Genomic DNA, 20660 nt, shown 5'->3' on the forward strand with positions numbered 1-20660 from the left:
CACTGCTGCACTTGTGCTGAAGCAGGACTTCCTGCTCTAATAAATCCCACTTGTGCACATTTTCCCTCTGTTTAAAAGTGTGTGCACAACACGCATACACAACACATGCATTCAGACCTTTCAATTAGGGGATATGAAATTTGCATAACCTTACCTCTACATTTCCTTTAGAAAACCATGGGTCTGGAATATGGTCTCACTTTACCTTAGTTTCTGCATTTGTAGAATACAGTTTACCAGACTACTACTTGTTTAGGTTACTTATTTACATCAAATGTTAACTCATACAAACTGTTTAGGACAGAGTGCAGAAGACACAGGTATTTGTTAAGTAATACTATTTTTATATTACTCCCTGTCTCAGACATAAAAAATGGCTGAACCTGCTAAATATTAGACTTTTGCTATTATGAAAAATGCAAAACTTGCAATGAGCCACATTTGTGTCTTCTTATTGGCTGTGAGAAAGCTTTGTGTCAAACTTGATGCAAATATATTATCATAAATATTTTGTTCTTGTTTTCCCTAAGCTTTATTTTCCTATTTATAATTACTAGTTATTCTTAATTATTCTAATTTTGCTGTTTCATGTGCATCTTTTTAAGCCACTTTCTCTTTTGAAGCATTGTGGACCCTAAAATAAACCAAAAGCAAACAAACGTGTGAGCTCTACTGAGTGAGTGAACATGACCAACAAAACTAATTATTTTTCAACATGAATTTCATATAGAGTCTGTTTTCTGTTTTTCTGCTGACATTATGAGCTTCCATTTGTTTTCAATGCTGTCTTTTAGCTTTAGGGATAAATTGATCCAGTTATCTTTGAAAGTTGCATTCCAGCAAGTTCCTGAGTTCACATTATTTTCCAGATGTTTTCAAATGCATTGTATTGCTCAAAATTGATTTTTAGCTTATCTTTAAACTTTACTTCTTATGTTCTATGTCATTGCCCTCTTTTCAGGTCACCAGGGACAATTGTTGATACATTTAAAATCTGCCATGTGAGATGATACTGACAACCATTATATCCATTATATGTGTCTTGTGTAAAAAAAAGGCCACTTCATTAATGTAAATAAGTTCCATTTATATATGAATTTGTAAAATTTTATAATAGTAAAACTTTAATTTACAAAACTTTATAATGAATGCTTGGGAAATTTACTACGAGCACTTCATACAATGAGAATGAGACAATTATATGATCAATTACTTTGGGGCTGGTAGAATGGGGTGTATTTGTTAATCTCCTTAATTTGATAGCATGTGAATGAAGCAATTATGTGGATCTTATCAACCATTTTGAATCGAGGATATAGAAATCACTATTCTTTATTATTGTAAAAATTTGTATTTATTTGAAAGAGAGGAGAGACAGAGACAGGGACACTCAGAGGGAGCGAGTGATATCTTCCCTCTGATGGTTCATTCCCTACATAGTCATGACAGGCAGGGCTGTGCCAAACTCAAGTCAAAGCACAGAAACCAAAGCTGTTTGTCCTATGTGGGTGGATAACACTCAATGACTCGTGTCATAACCACTGTCTCCCATGTGTGTATTGGCAAGAAGCTGAAATTAGAAGCAGAGCCAAGACTTGAGCCCAGCCAGTCCTATGTGGAATGCAAATGCTCCAAGCAGAGTCTTAACTGGTGTGTCAAATGCACACCATGCTCTGTTGGTTTTTGATGCAGGATTTCATGACCCAGTTGGGGGACAGAGTGGAGCATGAAGAGAGGGTGAAGTGATGTTACCCATAGACATGTGAATTTATCCTTAATGTTTTGAATAGACTCCAAGGAGCCCATCCTGTCAGTAAAGTTTCTATTTTTGTCTCCCTTTGATTTCATGCAGGCTCCTATTGGCAGAACTTAATGGCAATATAGTTGGCAAGGGATCGGGCAAAGTGCTGTTTCCAGACTTCTAGGCTGGCAATCCCAGGAAGAATATGCCGGGACTTACTCTATCATATTTGCTTTTATTCTCCAACTTTTCATTGCTCAAAGTCACTTCATTTCTCTTTCCTTCATTGGTGTTAAGTATCCTAATTTTAAAACATTCAGAATTATATGAAAATATTTCTAATACCAGAACTATGTCAGTTTTGTCAGAAACATTTACAGGAGCCACTTAAAAATGTCTAGCTAGAAATTTTTAGGTTATGTGATTGTATATATTTTGATGGGAGGCATACTTAACACATCTCTTATTTTAACTCCTGGAATTTCATTTTCTTGTAGGAGTGCAGATACTTTAATTCTTATGGATGAGTATTTTTTCAGCTTTATTTATTTGGATTCTTTTGATTTTGTTTCCTGATTTCCATAAGCATGCATGCACTGGTTTTTAGCTGTACAGTATCAAAATCTGAGCTGAAGTGTTTGGCTTCTACATCAAAAACCATGATTGATCAGCTTTCATCTTGACTGCCAAAGTGTTTGGAGGAATTTCTGATTCTTCAAAAGCATCATGAAATGCCTTCAGGAACATCAGGCACTAACCTTATCTGCACCAGGGTAACCAAGTAGGTGAGAGGACAGAATCGGAGTGGGAGGGCTCAGGCTTCCCTGCAGCTTTGTCCCCAGAAGGGTTGCTCGTCATTTTGGCAATGGTTGACAGGACTCAGCTGAGCCCTGACATGTATTGTCTCTTGTCTAAGTGTTTCTGACATAACTGACATAGTCCTGGAGGCTTTTGACAAGTTTGTCAACCTAATGAATGGGCAGCTAAGCCTTAAAAACCACAGTGAACAGTGTGTAAGTTGCTCAGGGAAGAATGCAAAATCCAGGAGCCAAATAATAGTTGCAGAGTTGTTCTGCTTTTCTGCCTGTTGAAGGCACCTCAACAGACCAAAAAAAAATCATCATCTTTGTAATAAACATTTATATTTGGCAGCATAATGCCTTACACTGAGAGTGCATTTTCCATGAACTTATTAGTAGCTCATTTCTTTATCAATTTGTTTGATGTATAGTATAGTTGAAGAAACCGAATACTGTATGTCTGGGAGGTTTTTACCCTCTCTGAAAAGTTTGGGTTACTGTGGTGACTGTTTTCCAGTAAATGAAACAGTGACTGCTAGGTTTGCTGGAGTGAGGATTAACCAGAGTAATTACAATTGCTCAGTATTTTGTGCTTCAGGGCCAGTGTTGTATGTGGAAATCACCAGGGCCTCTGACACTCAAATGTGTCACTGTATTTGAGCAGAATCATAATTTGCAGCAACATTCAGACTAAAGTTTAGCCTTGAAAAGAAAAAATGATTGTACAGGCCTGCAAAGTATTAAACAAAATTAAATTATAATTTACCTGTATGATTCTACCTCAGAGGTATGCTGTTTGGCTTTGTAGAGTAAGTCCACTTGAGTATCTAAATTGGAACAGAATTTTAATGTTTCAGTGCTTTTTTCTTGGGGCTCAGAAAATCTATTATTGTAATTTTGTACATGGATGGGAACATTTCTAAATTCAGATGGGTCATGTTTGTTTATCTTGGAGTCCATAAAGTAACTAATATTTTTGGCCTCCTAGGCTACACAGGCAGAAACTGGCCATGGTCTATCAGTCACCAGATCTCCATGGACTACAAGGAAGCTATCGGGGGATGTTACTCTTGCAGCGAATCCAGTGGAGGACATTTACCCTCCCTGATTCTAGCTTTGCATATTGTAAAGTCCAGAAGGTGGATTAAAGATGACCACACTCAGCAATTTTTGCCTTTTCCTAAAAGGCTCAGGATTAAGGGTGATAAACGGTGTACAAGTTGTAAGGTGATGGGCGATGGGTATAAGAATGAAATTAAACATACAGCTGTCTGTGCCAGACATTTTCTGAGTAGAATTGTTATTTTATTCCATATATTGGGTCTTTTGGGGGGAGATGTGTAATTCAGTCCTTTGCATTTCAGATGAATGAACTTATATTTGACTTTTCCTTAAGACAAATATCTATGTAATGGCTAATCACATTTAAATCCAGGAAATCTGTATGCATAGTATTTTTTCCTTTGTAAAAAACACAGTTAAATCAATGATCCTGATAGGGTTCTCAATACTGTTAAAAAAGAGAACACAACCAAACTTGTAATAGTTCAGAGGCGTTGATTCTTTTTAGTGACAGATAAACAATATATACCCAGAGTGAGATTCAGAACACAGTGAGGTGTTTCAAGGCAGCCAAGAAAGGGTTCATGGAAACTCCTATTTCCTTAGGGTTTTTTCCTTTAGAAGCAAAAGCATTTAGAAACTTTCAAAAGAATTTAGTATTAATGGAATTCTGTCACTATCCTAGATTTTCATAAAATATGCTAATCAAGTAAGTTATTTAATTATGCACACAGAATATTTCTTACGTAGAATTTTGAATGTGTCATGCATCCTTCCCTGTTTCTGATGCATTCTTTCTCTCCTTTTGAATGATGGAAATCATGTGTTCCTTGCACTTGAATTCCATAAGCATACTTTGGTGGACATTGACAAGTGCTACAAACAAATGCTATTTATTTCATGTAGAGGATAACCCGGAGGTCTATGGTTCAGGGATGAGTCGACAATGACTTCAAGGACTCAGTGCTGCTTTATCCCTTAAGCATGTTGGCTCTTTCTTCTCTGGCACATTGTCACAGGGCTGCCAGAAGCTTCAGATAATCACAAGACGGCTTCCATCTCAAGTAAGAACGGAAAAAGAACCGTCAACTTTTTTTTTTTTTTTTTTACCAAACAGATCTATTGTTCATCTGCCACAAATCCTTGATTGTTTTTATTTTGTGTGTTGATTGAGCTCACTAAATACAGTGTATTTTAGTTTACATTAGATATTGCTCATTAAGAGTAGCTATTTAACCTAATAGTGAAGAGGCTGTGTCTCTTTATCAGGAACTTGCATGCTTGATCCCTGAGTTGGGCTTCAGCTTCATGGAGGTACAGCCACTGGGTGGAAGTAGTTATGACTTAAGTAATTGGGTGTCTCCGACCATTTGGGAGATCTGTCTGGATTGAATTCCTGGCTCCTGGCTCCCGCTGCCCCAGTCCCAGCAGGCATCTAGGAATCTGTATGTTTTAGAGAAGAAGAATGCTGTTTGTCAGAAGGCAGATGCCCGTCCCTAGTTTTGTGTATACATATATGCTAAATAAAAACTGTTGCATGTTCTGGTATGTTCTAGATGATATAGGAATGAAGAGGTTCCTGGAATTCGTGTTATGGGTCAAAAGAATCTGTATTCTTGCTTCAAAAACAAAAACACCCTATCTCCACAGCAAAAGCTAGAACTCATCCATAAATCTTGCCTCTTGTTCATACATGTTCCGTGAATATTTTGCATCACTTGGGACTATAGCTACTTTTCCTTAAACATCTTTCAGCTGCCACATTCTCTTGGGGTCATTCTAAACCCATCCAGACTACCCCGTCTTCTCTCTACTCTTCAGGTGGTAGTTGAGTCAGAGTGAACAGTTACTACTTTGCCTGGAAGAGTCCAGAGGCTTCCCACTGCCCTTAGCCAGATCTGCAATGATAGCACAATCTGGCTCACCTGTTTCTCCTAGGCGCCCTCTCGGGACGCTCTGCTTGTTCTGAGCCCTCACCCTCAGGAGTCTCTCAGATTGTTCATATCCTGTGTCATTTGTGAGTGCTGCTCCCTCTATCAGGTGCTTTATTTATGCCCTCCATCTCCTCCTGCCTCATCAAGTTGTCCTTTTTCAGAAAAACCTTCTCCGACCGCAAGGGGCTGAGCTGTTTGACTGCAGCTCCTTTGTATTATTTATGCCTTTGCAGTTTGCCATTGTGGTACTGGTTTCTATCTCTTCACAATGGGAGAATGGCAAGCTCTGTAGGACTGGGTAATATCTACTGCCTTTTATTCTAAGTCACAATGTTTTTAATCTAATTTCAAGTGTGTAGGACACACTGAAAACGTATGCATGGATTATATGAATGTGAATGAATGAATGGTATTCCTTGTGTGTTTGATCTCTGCATCACCCAAACATTTCTGTTTGGAAAATTTTTATTTTCCATTTATTTGAGAGAGAAAGTAAGAATGAGAAAGAAGTTTTCCACCAACTCGATCACTCCTCAAACACCAGGAACAACTGGGGCTGGGCAAAGGTCAAAGCCCAGGGCTCTCTCTGTGTCACACACATGGGTTGCAAGGACTCAAGAAGTACATGAGCTGTCAACTGCTGCCTCCTAGGGCACACGTTAGCGGGGAGCTGGTTGGTAACCAGAAGTGCTACTTGAAACTAGTCGCACAGATGTGGAAGGTGAATGTCCCAGATGGTCTCTTGATTGCTGGAGCAAAGGCCTGCTCTTCACTCAAGCACTCAAACATTTGGCAATTCAAAACATACAAACAAGCAAAAATCAAGGAACATTTATTAAGCAGATACTGTGTCTGTTATGAATTCATTGAATATTTATTGGATGCCTTTCCTACAAGCTGTTTATAAAGTTGTGTTTTTTCTTACTAGGAATTTATGAAAATGGCATTATCTGATTTCAAGGAACGAAGTGGACAAAAATTAATGCAAAGCATGGTATATGCATATACTTTGTTAGAAATGAGCATAGGTCCCTGGTGTCATTCATATTGAGGAAGAGCTTTCTTAACTTTGGAGCTGAATTCTGAAGGATAAGTAATAACTATAACAGAACACATACTAACACTAGCGAGGGTTTTCTTATTGCACTACATTATCTAAGCAGCATTATCTTCCCCTTGGCTTGTTGTTTTCTCCCCCTCTCCCACTTTCTCGTTAGGGTCCTAGAGTATTTTTAGGAATGAAGGGTATGCTTTGTATATAGCTTTGTATGCTATGTATCTAACAAATTATTAAACATATGGCTATGCATGGTTGGATATGCATCATAATTTCAATAATTTTAGGCAATTGAAACTTTGCAATTGGCTTTCTGGGAGACAGGCATAGGCACCTGGGCATTTTTCACATAAGAAGTGACTTAGTGACTTTAACTCAAGTGGCCTAGTGTCACCCTAATATTTGGAAAGACTTTGTGTGGTTCTAACATGTAAGTATTCATGGATCTGTTGCCTGTTAGGAAATACTTACTGAATTATAATTGTACATATTCTTTTCTTTTTATATGCTTTCCTGGCAGTATTGTAAATATTTCTTTTATCATTTGAATACCTCCTGAATATAGATGTGAGCTTTCTTTGGTCCTAAAATCTGGGTTTTTTCATAATATACTGGTAAGAGGCAAGAATTTTTAAAATTCTTGATTCTGTTTTAAGGAAAGAGGTATAGTAACAATTTACCAACTAAAGAATCCTGTCTATATTTTTTGTCTCTACCTTTGCTTAATTGGCCACATATTTCATCTTCAAAATATTGAACATTAAAAAAACCCAAGCAAATTGTTTTAATTAAAGGGGGGAGAACTTTTTAATTACTGACAATCAAAAAAGCACCAGATATCTTGATTCCTAGGGCCATCCTCTGAACCAGTGCACGGATGTTTAATTGATCTTGATGGGCTGCAAGATAAAAATCTTTCCAAGATCATTACTGGCGAGGGAAGAAAGAATGACTTTATTAAGTACATTGTTGTGTTACTTCATTGCATCTGAGAATATTGCTTCACTGAAATTTATTGTTAAAGATGTTAAGTTTATTATTTTTGGTTTTGTTTCAGACTGCTAGCATCTCCAGTTGTTCTTGTTCCTTTGTGTTTCCCTTTCAGGTATATTGTTTTCTATTAAACTGTTTTTCTCCACCTACCTAAGTGAGTTTAGAGGCGCTAAACACCATCTATTCACTTAATCTCTCTTCAGAGCTCATATTGCCAAGACACTATATTATTTTTAGAGCTACTACTTTCTGTACTTTTCCACACTTTTTCATTTGGATGACATCCAGACTGTTTTAATATCCCAAATGCAGTTTTCTCATGCTCGGTAAAGTAGCAATATAACCTCTCATTATGAAGTATTTCTGTTTAATCATGTTGGGTTAGTGTTGACCTTTATTTTTCATTTTTCCTTAAGAACACTACTTAGCTTCAGAAGCACTTATGCCAAATGTCCGTTTAAAATGAAGAAATACACGTGTTACCAAAGAGACACACAACTGCTAACCCATTGTGGTGTAGCTTATCTGCAATTTTAGGCATTTCACATTTCAGTAAAAGCTGCAAAGCAGAGAGGGTGCTGAGATGGAGTGGTAGTTTACGACACACATCCTAGAAACATCCATGGGTGGGGAGTTACACCCCTATATTTTGAACTAGACTTTGTAATTTCATTTAAGTCCTTTTCCTGTATTTATAACTAAGTTAGGTTTTCTAGCAGTTCAACGTTCAATGTACTGGAAATAGCCTACTAGGAAAAGAGAAGAAACCAAGAGTGTATGTGCATTTGTATTGAATGTGTTGTAAAATCTACTGCATTTTGTGATAGCTCTGATTTTGAAAGAGAAAAGTATTTCGTTGACATTTTTATGTATATATTTGCCTGTGGTACAATAGGTTTTTCTTTAGAAGAATGTTTTCAGTGTAGATTTCAGGAATTAAAAAAAAAACACTAATGGGGATATTGGAAGACCGAAATATGAGCGATTTAGATAGTTCCTTTTTAAAAGAATACTTTATAATCAGAAAATATGATATACTACTGTATCTCAAAGACTGAAGATTCAGTTATTAAATATAAAGTGCAGCGAGTACTTATCAGCTCATTATCTTTCCTAATTCAGTTGTAGAATTACATTTAACAAGCGTTTTTAGCCAGTTATCCTTACGGTATTTGAGAGTGGTGGCAGTTGAACTACTGACCTATGGGAATTATATTTATTTATTTTAAAGCAGATATTAGTATAAATAAAATAAACATTAAAAAGTCACCCATTTCAAGCATAATAGGATAATTAAGAATGTAAACATTTTAGAATAATCTTAGAATTAGTTTCATCCACATTTTAAGTAGTTTCCATACAAGGAAGACTTTTCTAATACTGGATGTGGGAGTATTACAAAGACAGAAGGAAGTCTTGATGCGAAAAATGAGTGGGTCAGAGTCTGCTTTTCCAAGTGCACTGCAAGTGACGAACACCATCTGAGCATCACTGATCTGTTCTCTAGTTTCATGTGTTACAGACTCTACCAACCAGCAAGGTACGGAACACACTTCATGATGCAAGCCCTGTGTCATTTGAGACAACAAACACACTTATCACAGATAACCTTTTAAATGCTCTAACATAAATTGTGATAAATGACACATGCTTGCATCTTTCGGGATGCATTCCAAGTGACACACAATACAATCTGGCTGTCTCCTTGTCAACTTTGCCCTTGTACTGCCACTATGCCTGCTTCTCTGTGGCCCCAGGATGTCCTTTTGAGCACCATACTGATGCTTTAATAGCTGAATAAGCCAGAGGATTTTTGATGGTTCAGTGAGGTCAGCCTGCACAGGGGGATGTGGAAAAAAAGCTGTCTGATAACACAGATGTACAGCTTAAGTGTCAATTTTTTAAAAAATGTAAGTGTTCTTTATGTGCTGTTATTAGCTCTGTTTTAAGCACAATGGTTCTGGTGGTTAATTTAGCAATTTAGAAAAGAGAACCAAATATGAAAATACGAACCAAGATGCTTTATTGTTTTCCTTTGCTATTATTTTTTTCTTTTACAATAAGCCTGGCTGTGAGAGGCTTTTCATTTTACATGAATAGTCCCTCCTAACACTCTGCTTCTCACCTACCCCAACATCGTGCCCCCAAAAAGGAACATTTAAGCTAGGCATTTCATTGGTGTATTACCAAAGAGGGAAATGAAAGAAAATATCTTCTCTCTACTAGTTTCTTTGTAGTTTGTGAAAGAGCGTTTTTGGTCACTGACAATAGAGGGTTAAAATCCGAGTCCCCTGAGGTTCAGGCTGTATTTTCATTTGTGAAGTTTTGCAACATCACAAATCAATGGACTAACCAGTTGTTCTGTGCACATGGGCAACACACTGTTTTTCGCGATGCTGCCCTACACATGATTTGGCAGAGGGGAGACCAAGTGTGTGCTCACTGTCAGCTCTGGGTGATGTGTTAAGGCTGCCAGTGTGTGTTGAGAAATCTGTGTTTCCTGGAGATACCCTAAACTTTAAAAGATTTTACGTTCCTCTTATACCATTGAGTTGAGTTCAAAGAAGTTGTCAATGTCTGTTTGATAACAGCAGTGTGGTCTTGTCAGGCATGGCTGCATTTTAATCACTTCATGGATATTAAGGGCTTTAGTTCCAGTTTTTTCCTGCCTGTCTTTTCCTTCCAAAATTCCCCTTAATCTGACTCTCGATAGGAGTAACTTGCCTCTAGGGGACAAGCAGAAGTAAAAGATAACAGGGAAGCCCGCACGATGCCAGGGTGGCTTGCAACATGAGAGGTCAGACCCTACTTTTCTCTAAAAATAAATCACTCTCACAGGGTCAGTGAAGCCTGTATCATAAAATGAAAGAAAAAAAGAAAGAAAAAGAAAGCAGGAAAGAAAGAAAGAAGGAAGGAAAGAAACACCCAACAAAAATACTTCGTTCTTCTTTTCTTGTCTTTCTCTCTAGAAAAATATGCCACTGTATCAAACTATGGCTGATTAAGTAGTAAAAGGGTTTGGCTCAAACCTCCCAAGCCCATTTCTAAACACCTTTAGAGGGAAGACTGATAGGATGTGTGGAGTTGCAATAAACACAATAACACTGCAGGCCTTTTGATGCGTGGATTTACATTAATATCATCATCATTATTATTTTTCTTCCCGTTTTTCATTTTGCATAAATTGAAAATCCTTCAAAATGTCAGTATTATGTTATTAAAGTATCTGTATACACACATACAGGATTTAAAAAAAAGCAAATGATTTTCTTCCAGGAGAAACTGCTGCCAAGGCGTCTTTGAAGCCAGTGCTTTTGTTGTGAATCTGAGGGCCATTTTTGCTTAACAGATTCATACCCTAGACAGAACCCTCATGGAACAGTGTTCATAAAACACTGTATCTGCCTAGTATGGAAGAAGTAGGACCCTCAATGTCCATCAAACAGAGAAATGCATGGCTCTGCATCCACTGCTTGCCTCAACAAATAGTGCAAATGGCTTACATTGAACCCTTCTGTCTACCCACTGTCAGAGAAAGACTAGAACAAATCCTGTCTACATCGTCCTCGTCCTAGAAATGTGTCTTAGCTGACAAGATTGCTTCTGCCACTTGAAAATAATAGTGTCTGATTGTTTACTTTACCCTCCAGCGTGGTATATATACCCATGCATCTTAATTTACATGTTAAAGCAATAAGGAAGCAGTAATAACATAATAAGAAGTATCTCTAGAGGGATATTGACTTACAGTAGTTTCAGAAAGAGCCACCTTTTGTGTCAAAGGCATCTAGTTGCTTTAACCTGGCCCAGCTACTCTATGAAGTTTAGTGTGTATGGAATAAGGAGGAAGAAGGTGCTCGGAGTCATTTGAATGTGTTTATGGTTAAAACTATGTAGAAAGGTTGCTCTCAAGACTCATGCCTCAGAAGGATTCCACAGATTTGGCTAAAGGCAATAGCTTGGATGGGAGAAATTACAGCCACAATGGTCCAGGTCCAGGACCCTGGATCCCAGTCTGGATATGTGCTTCTCAATACTGAGGGTCAGTTTTGACATATCTAACAGCACTGTACAGTGAAAAATGTTACCGGATGCAGGAGCCATCCCAACAGGATTTTTTGGGGGGGAAGGAGGGGAGGTGGTACCTTGGGGCTTTTTCATTTCCTGGTAAATCAAAAATGAAAGCAAGAATACTTACGTTTAATTTTGAGATATTACAATAAAACACCATTTATATTTTATAATTATACTCCAAGGTAGTTCATTATTAAGGTTTGTTTGTATTCCTGAAATGTTTTTAATAAATGTTTAAAAATGTTAATGAAAATGATTACCTGTGAGAATTTTTTGGAAAATTTGTGGGTGATATAAGAGCTCTCTTGTTCATCAAATTATGACAATCATTATGAAACAATTGGAAGAAGAAAAACTTGAAAACTTGGAGACATGATGAACTTTTCCTTTCTGTATGTTCAATCAATGAAAGAGTAAACACACAACTTCATATTAGACTGATTCTGATTGTGCAGATTGCCTAAATTTCTTTGGAATTAAAATAACATACTCAAATGATGTATGATTTACAAATGTTTTTATTTTTATTCAATAAATAAATATCCTATGAATATTTATGAAGTTTTAGAGATTTAATACTAAAGGAATCTCTACCTAAGTCCCGTGGAATTGAATCATTCAGCTGTATTTTAACTTTTTCTGTATGATGCTGAGGTTGACTAAATTTTAAGGGCAAAGCAGGATCAGAATCTTTACTTCTTCAATTACTCCTATGTTGTAAGTATCCTTGTCTGCTGAGCTATGATTTATAGAAGGCCGGTTCACTAATTATCAAGTACTTTTGGTATTGTCTTGATGTTAAAGAAGTATGTTTATAATCAACTCTAAATAGTAACTATTGTGTCTATAAACCTTCCTTTTAGAATGACTACATTTAGTCCTTAGGTCTTCCCAGCAATTCTTTTGAAACCCAAAGCATTCTTTAAAGGCTCCCGGAGTAAAATATTTTTAACAATGTTTTAATAAATTTGGCTCATCACTGTTCTTCCCGTAAAAGGAATATGCAAACATAGATGACAGTATTAGCTTATTTACAGATAATATTGTTGTTCAGAGCTGATTCAGAGTTATGCCTTAAAATCCTTGATATTTTACTTTGAATCCCATGGTAATTTTAAGCACAGTAAGCAAAAAGATGAGCATATCAGTAATTGAAAGAACTTGTTTTTTTCTTGATACTTCAGAAAATTTAATTCAAAGCAAGTTTGTCCTTTAGAGGTGAGTTGTAATTTAACTTTGTTCTGTTAAATTATGTTCTAATATTTGCTTAATAAACTATCTATTGGACATTTTCCCCCAGGAATGTGCTAATCTGCTAAGTTAACAACCAGAACAAACCAGTTCTAGTTTCCTTTAGACTGGTTAGGGGACTTGCAAGACGCTCCCTAGGACCATAATGTTTTGTTCTTCCCAACTGCTCGCCCTATTTAAAATCTGCTCCGAGTCCAGTGCATAGAGAATTCTTACTGTATCGTAAAGCTGTTGCAAAATTTCCAGGTACTATCTACTTATTTTGGTGCTTTTTATATATTATGCTTGTCTGCAGAATGAGAAATCAAAAGTAATACCCAAGAAGTGAAATTACAGATTTCAAAAATGGAAATAGTTGAACAGTCTTACTTCCACAGAGACCTACTACATAAGGATTTCCTTCCCACTGCTTGCTTGTCAGAATGTGCCTGCCTCACTCTGTTAACTGACAAAGACTGCACTATCAGAAAGTCTTGCTAAAAGTTAATTATTTTTTGAAAATTATATTTCACTTCGTACTATTTTTCTTCTTGAACTTATTTCCCTTATCTGACTTGCAGTTCCAGAGATGTTTTTGATTTCTGATTTGCCTTATCAGTTAAAATATTATTCAAATCTGCATCTTATCTACTTAATCTTATTTATTCTGAGGAGAATAGATTAAATCAACTTAACTGTCCACTTTATTAAATTTTTGTAATAATTTGTTGCTCTAATAGAATCAAGATAGGAGGAAATTAAATTGCTTAAAAATACAGAAGAGTCTGTGGCTTTCATAGTCTGACAAAGTTTATACATTTTAAGTTAACATTTCAGGTTAAAGAGGAAGAGTCACAATGGAAACTTTTCTTGATGAAAATGTTTACATCTATTCATTTCAACTGCAGAAAAATGTCAAATCGCTGGGTATTCTGGTTAGGTATTTTGATTTCCCTCTATCTCGATAGAATGCTTTGCATAGCCATGCAGATGTTTTAAGCAAAATGATTGTTGTGTATGATTTTGACATCAGTTGTGGTAGGGCAAGGAGTAAACTTCTTCACTTCTGAGTATTGCTTCGCTGTGTAGAAAAAATGTTCTACAGGTTATCAATATGGTAAATCAATAAGTATAATTAATTTGGATCACTCAAGCACAAAAACAATACTGTATTTTACTCTCTAATCATTCAAAAGATTTATTTCTTTGTTCCATTTTATTTTTCATAGTGATCCTACTAAGAAAGACATAGATAACGTAAAATATTTCTGGACAATAAAAAAAAGATAAGTCAGTTAAAACATAAATGTGAGTTGAAGCAATTGTTGAAGTCCATGCCTATGACAGTGCTTCAAAAACTTCATGAAAAAAATGTGTACTATAAAAAAACTGCATGCGTTTCCAATTTTTGCACCAAAATAAACATCTTTTAATTCCATTTTCATGAACTTTTTGAAGTACCGTAGTACATAAAATGTGCATTGATTCAGGAAGAAATGAAAAATTGTCATAGGGAAGGAATTACCGGAGAAATTGGATTATTGTAATTTGCTGTGTCTAGTCTGCAAATGAAATCAATTGAAAATGGAATTTTCACTGCCCCCAAACTATATTAAATAGGACTATCTGGTGTTATTATTTGGGAGTGGTAATTTTAAACATTGAAAATACTAGATGCGTGGCCATTTGGCCAGCATTTGATGTTGATTGTGTCTCTTGTATTCCATATGAGAAAACTTGGAATGAATACCCAGCTCCTTATTTCAGCTTCTTTGCAACATAGACTCTCAAGGCAGCAGGCAATAGCTCAGCTTACTGGGACCCTGTCAGTCCTGTGGAAGATTTGGATTGAGTTCTTGGCCCCAGCAGTGGCCTTGCTCAATCCTGACCACTGCAGGCATTTCGGGTGTGAACCAGTAGATGGGTGCTCTGTCTGTATGTCTCTTTTCAAACGAAAAAGAGTTGTAAGTGGGTTTCTCAATGCCTACATCTTTATTAAAGAGTGTGAGTCACACCAAGTTCTTCTGGCTGCTATTAATTATGAGCATTTATTAGATAACTATTGTATATGGAGCAGTGAGGATTATAGAACATCTCCAAAATTGATTGGAAGAATTGATATAGTATCCTACCACCCCCTGACCCAAGCTGAGTCAGCTTGCCACATGCCCAAGGAATCAATCACTGATACCGTGGTGATGGAAGACAGCAGGTACTTATTGCAATGTGTAGATCAAGGAGCTGGGGGCTCTACTGCTTAATGAACAGGCTCCTCAAAGGATTAGGGGCAAAGGCTTTTCTAGTCGGGGCTGAGAGGTGCATGTTCAACCCATGTACAAATCCCTAGTTAGTCTGTAGTGTTTGTGGCACACCATTGGTCAGTGACATCATGTTTGTTTAGGAATTTTGATGATGGCAAAGGTGGGCTTCAGTTAGCCAGCTGATATCTGTTTCCTGCTTGGGACGTGGTGTTCCTGGGTAAGACGGCCTTCAAGACAAGACTGAACTTAAAATGTTACCTGTAAAGGAGATAAATGACCTGAGTTTAATGTTCAGGAACACTGTAGGGCAGTCTTACCATTCCTTCAATTTAATGAGTTAAATTAGTCAAGCCAGGGCAAGGAATCTTGAAGCTAAGGGAGGAAGGCTGAGAGATTGTGGGAAACTAGCACCTGAAAGTTTCTAGTATCTGTATCAAAGATACTGTCCAGGAGCTCAGCTTTAGGAACGAAAGTCATCCGAGGTATACTAGGAGGTACTGGGGATGACCAACCATATTTACAACTACCCAGATGTTTCAGAGTCACATGGGAGACTGCTTTAGTCATAAAGCAAGAAAGCCAAGTGTGCTACTAAAATGCAAATGCAGTGATATGTGCTGAAAGTGGTAATATAATCTATTGTTTTTTACACTTTTCAACCATAAGCATGAATTCTGACTGTTAAAAAAAATAAAGTTATATCTTTGCAGATTGTCACATAACCTAAGTACTGGAGACTGAATTCTGTGTTCAGTTATTTGGCTGTTGTTAGCAGTGGTGCATGAAGCAGAAACAAAACAGCTTGATTTCTCTAAGTTAGGCCAAATCTGGAGATCTGGGAATGGTAGGAAGGCAATTGTCTCGCAAAATAAACTGGCCGAACCAGAAGCCAACATTAAATAGAGTATCTAAGACACCCCAGGGATCCTCTTAACAATGTACTAGTTATGAACTAACTATTGTCGTTATTACCACTGCTAATGAAGAAACCATAGGCGAAAGCGAGCAATGCTTCTCGCTGATTACTGTGCGCTTCCGGTTTAACTAGCTAAGATGCTCAATGATCCTTTCAAAAATGAATTTAGTCAAATGTCTCTCTGCCATTAGTGAAGATACCATTAGACATGGTCCAGCTTCTGAAAGGATGAAGACAGTTTGGCTAATGATGGCTGAAACTGATGGATAAGCTACGTTCTTAGACAGCTATAGATTTTTATTTGTGACATAGTGATTTCAGCTTCTAATATATATGTCATTATATATATATGTGTGTGTGTGTGTGTTTTGTAAAAATGACCCATGTATATCATTAATTACCGATTTCCACGAGGAACTGTAAGTCTATTGACCTGGTTATTCCTTGTTTCTTTTTTAAGTGATGTTTGTTCCTGGATATTTGGGGAAAACAAAAGTTTTCCCAGGGGCGATTTTTAGTGAACAGCCGTGCAAGTTAGATGATATGCAAAGTGCTGCTGTGATGAAAGACAAAAATATCATAACTAAGGAAAGGAAAGACTTGTTTTCTTGGGCAAATAAAAGCTAGCACTTAGACTTTTTTCAATGATTTTTTAAAATCTAGCTTTCCTCAGTTTCAAAGAAGCCAGAGGTGCTTTGTTAATTGATTCAATTCCTATACATTATCATTCATGGATTAATTCATTCAGTTCTCATTGTATTTATATCTGTACCACATACCGAATCAAATTAAAGTATGTGACTAATATACAACAACATTGATATATCTTAAGCTTGGAACCATGGAGTTGATTAAGGACGTGATAGGAAATGCCTGACTTCATGAACTGGGATGCCCCTCACCCCAAACCCTTAGCCACCTATTGATAGTCTGTCCTCAGGAATGTTCTTTATGCCGCAGTTTCCTTACTTGCAAATGGACATGTAAGAAGAGCATGCACTCTAAATTTGCTGTGTCTCTTAAATGAAATCTCAAAAGGTGTTTTGAACAGTGTCTGTCTCATGATAAGCTAACAATAAGTAATAACAATTGTTACTGTACATTTTTTTTTACTTTTAACAATTAGAATGAAGCAGATAAGCAATGTAAAATAAGGTGGATTATAATTAATTCTTTGAGAACTACATTGTTGACTTTCCACTGCATAATATACTTAATTTATCAGCTGTATAAATTCTTAGTCTCTATTTTTAATAATCATAAAGCTATGCAGATAATAATGGATTTGTGTGGACTGTTTTTGAATGTGTTATGGTTGTTTATAAAATTTTGTGATACAGATCCATCATCTCTGGGATTTCCCCTCCCCCGTCCCCAGGACCGCTCCCCTATTTTATTACAGTAGTATAGCCCTTCATAAACAGTTATAAGTCCATAATTCTATTTAAGTGTGTCCTGACACTGTATATTTGCACAATGGCAGAAAGTCTTGCATCCTATTGTCCAGATATATTTAAGTTACATTGGGAGTCCATCTTTGATTTGGAAGTAAAGATGCTGCATTGTATCTTCACATCTCAATATGATAGTCTCAAATATATAGTTCCTCTAGATGGCTCTATGTACATGTATGCTTACCTATATAACTATTGATCTTGTATTTTGCATGAACATTGCCTTATTTCAGAAAGAACAAATGATGTTTTTTCTTTTGGGATTGGCTGATTGCACTGAACATAATGGTCTCTAGCAGGGACCACTTTGTTGCACGTGGTGGAATCTCATTTTTTCATGACTGAGTAATATTCCATATAGTAGATGTATATTTTGGAGAAGGTAGAACTGAGGCAAAAAGTGATTAGAAAATTTCCCACTATCTAAAAGTTAATAAGTAATGGAGTTAGAGTCCAAATCAAGGCAGTGTAATTTTACTTGTGTATTTTGCTGTCTGCCAGTGGGGCTCCATAGTTTTTCTCCAACTTAAATATCATTCAAAAAAATCACATATGGAGTGAAGTTTTGAGAGCAGTTTATGTAAGGTAACCTAGTCCTGAAAGTCGATAATAGCTTCAGCTTCCCATGTAAAGCAGCTGGCTCTTTGAATCTAGAATAATTAAAATAGGTCATTCCCATCTAAACAATGGGAGACGATCTGAATTCTGATTGCTTCATAAATTAATTCTGTAGACTTGCTGTCATGATCATGAAAGTATTTATGCTAATATTTCCTAGATTTGTACTTTGGGAAATCAAATGCATGCGTCTCAACCTTTCTTCTTTTCCTATTGTAAACTTCAGGCAACCTTCTTGGTGAAATGGAATTTAGGTCAAACCTTTCATGTTTAAACAGATTTTTGTATATGGAATAAGAACATAAATTACGAGGAAAGAAAGAAGACCTCAATTTATCTTAATCTTCTGTTTTATGAAACTGTTATGCAAGATAAAAGTGCATTCATATTCATAGAAAATTGAGAATTTCCCCTTGACTGTAGTCTCAGTCAGGGTGTAATGAGAACGGTGAATGTAGTGAGTCCTGTTTTCTTCCCCAAAACAATGAAACAAGTACATCTTTCCCCACTTTTCCTTTTTTCTTGTCTACTTTTTTCTTTCATCTCAGTGAAATCAGTCCGTGAAAGATCATGCTTTCTTTAGATTAAAAAAAAATGTACATTGACTTTTATAGTTCTTGCTGCTTGCGAAACAAATGAAGTGTGGCAGGGGAAAAATACTTAGATGAGGTGCCCAAATTCAACATTTTGATTTGATTGAATCATGAACAGTGTTATCTGTTAAAAATAATAACATAAAAAATAGGACTTGTTGGGAACTGCATTGCCAATATTATAGTATGTACAACTTTAATTAACATATTTGTTAAATGCCAATTCTGGGAATAGACACCATCAACAAAGAAAAGACTTTGCCCAACACCAGTAATGCAGGTAGTTTGTTTTTCTTCAAAAGAGGTTTTGACAGTTATGCTATTGAACTCTATAATTCTTCTGGGCACCAACACCCAACCTTTTGCTATCCAGGCTTTCAAAATAAGAATGGAGGAGAAAATGGCTTTTATGGTTCTACAATTTATTCCAAGGCAGGATCTGTAAGTGGATGTATGTACAGACTGGAGAACTTGCATACTGAATACCTCAGTTTTCATATGCCCACCTCTGTCCCTGTCATTTAATTTTTGTTTGCTCACCAATCAAATCTGCTTCCTAGATGCTTCACTTGCATGAATGGGTAGTAATTAGAGCAAAGCAAAGTGGTTTTATGAATGAAAGCAAAATTTACAGCCATGTGTGTGGGCATCCCCTCCGTGTCTCTTGTTTAATATTCAGACCTGTCACTTTGCATGCAACTGCTGGAAAAGGGTCCAGAAGCCATAGTTATACTCCTTACAACTCAGAGCAGGTTGGAGTGCTCTGGAGAGACTGTCTTGGGGTTGAACACAAAGGTGTCTGAATGAGCAGACTAGGATACAAAAGTCTGACTCATTATCAGACATGAGGAAGGAAGAGTTTGGGAATGGATAGATGAAATGAAAAGAAAAGGTTAAATCAGGAAAATTGTGTTTCATTTTTGGAGAGGATTTAATTTTATCCCAAGAATCTGGTTCAAGTCTCTCTCTTTAGAAAACCTATGGTTCAGCTGTTAAGCACAAAGAAAATTTAAGAACATCTCTCTTGACTATACACACGACACTAAAGCTTGATTTTTTTCAGGGGCAACCGATGCACCTATTTGACAGTTGTGGAGCATACTTGCTGTCTGTTTCAGGTTCCTCAATCACGATCTGATGGTGATGCCCCAGACTTTTGCATGTCATTCTTCAGTTACCTGATTTTCCCTTCGCCTGGGTGTTTCACATTCTCATAGTCATGCTAGTGGTTCTCCAGTGAGGGACTTTTGCCTGCCAGAAGACGTTTGACGATGTCCAAACACAATATTTGTTGTCACAGTGGGAAGGGCTGCTGTTCATGTAGAACATGAAGGGCTGCTATTTATGCAGAGTATGCAGAGAACAAGGTATGCTGCTAACTGTTCTGCAGTATTTAGGGTAACCTCGTGTAGTGGAGATGTGTCTAATCCCTGAATGTCAGTAGTTAAAAGCTGGGGAAGCAGGCTTTTATTTCCCCAGTGCATCAGTGCTCTTTTCTTGAAGAAGATAATCTGATTACTTTACCCTAGAGAAAATAAAGGATATTGGGGCCACTGTTGCATACAAGTTAAGCTTTCATTTGTAATGGCGTCATCCCATGTTGGAGTCCTGTCTGCTCCAGTGTTGATCCCACACTTCCTGCTACTGTGCTTAGGAAGACAGTGAAAAATGGTCCAAGTGTTTGTGTCCCTGCCACCCTTGTAAGGAACATGAATGGAGTACTCGGCTCGTTGGCTTCAGCCTGGCACAGCCCTGGCTTTTAAAGTCTCTTGAGAAGTTAACTAATTGATAGATATCTCTATCTCTGTCACTTCGCATTCAAATTCTTAAATCACAAAGAACTAAAAGCCAGAAACCATACTCTTCCTAAACTCCCTTCATCCATGTGCAAATTTAAATGTACTAAAGCCTTTATTTGGGCCCAGCA

Source organism: Ochotona princeps, chromosome 23, assembly GCF_030435755.1.
Source record: "Ochotona princeps isolate mOchPri1 chromosome 23, mOchPri1.hap1, whole genome shotgun sequence".
Lineage (NCBI taxonomy): Eukaryota > Metazoa > Chordata > Mammalia > Lagomorpha > Ochotonidae > Ochotona > Ochotona princeps.